This window comes from Oratosquilla oratoria, chromosome 14 (genome assembly GCF_046742065.1).
Source record: "Oratosquilla oratoria isolate Oo_2021 chromosome 14, ASM4674206v1, whole genome shotgun sequence".
NCBI lineage: Eukaryota > Metazoa > Arthropoda > Malacostraca > Stomatopoda > Squillidae > Oratosquilla > Oratosquilla oratoria.
Window position 1 is genome coordinate 52,616,044 of NC_134790.1, and position 1,020 is coordinate 52,617,063.

A 1,020-nucleotide genomic window follows, 5' to 3' on the forward strand; every position below is an offset into this window, starting at 1 on the left:
GTGTGTGTGTGTGTGTGTGTGTGTGTGTGTGTGTGTGTGTGTGTGTGTGTGTGTGTGTGTGTGTGTGTGTGTGTGTGTGTGTGTGTGTGTGTGTGTGTGTGTGTTCTAACGACAATTTCATTCAGCTGAAATTAACCTTTGGTCTATAAAGTATAACATTGTCTTTCCCCATCAAGAAAGGGTTCCTCTAAGCCAAAAACGTTGTCTGACGTAAGCCAAAACTAAATCTTTATTCAGCGATAATATTCATGTAATTATCCTAAATAGGTTTACTGTTTTTAACCTTGTAAGGTACAGAGGGGCTGTCTTAGATTAAGTACAAAATATTGACAAAATAAAACTTACCCGTTAACAAGGAAAAAATCTATAAAGTGGTCTCAATATTTCGGAAAAAGTCTTACATTTCAAATCATCAAAAGATCTTTTTGTAAAGTAACATCGGTTACTAAAAAAATTTAATTACTGAGAAGGAAAGGGTCTTCAATTATCTATTAATTTAGTACTTGAATAGAATCGTCTGGCGGCAGATAGAATAATAATTCATGTCGAGTGAGAATTTCGAGGGATTTACCGAAATCATGATAGATTTTAATCTTGTAAAGTCATCATGTGTTATTATCTCAAGTGAATAAATTCACCTGCCAACAAACAGAAAAACCGAACAAGTGTGAGGCACCCACTAGGTAAAGGCGCTGTCACACTAGCGTATAGAGCCAGCGTATGAGGAACGTATGGACTTTTTGGGCATACGCTGACATACGCTGAAACACGCTAGGGGTACGCTGGAATACGTTTCTAGTACGCCGGGGTAAGTCGGTGTACGCTGATGTACGCTGACGGCCAAAAAAAAAAATTGAACATGCACAAAAATTTTCAGCGTATGCCGACGTATGAATTTTACGCTCCTCATACGTTCCTCATACGCTGAACACGCTAGAGGTACGCTGAAGGTACGTTACTCATACGTCGAGTACGCTTCTCATACGTTGAAATTGAGTGGGTCAGGAAACCTAGCGTTAG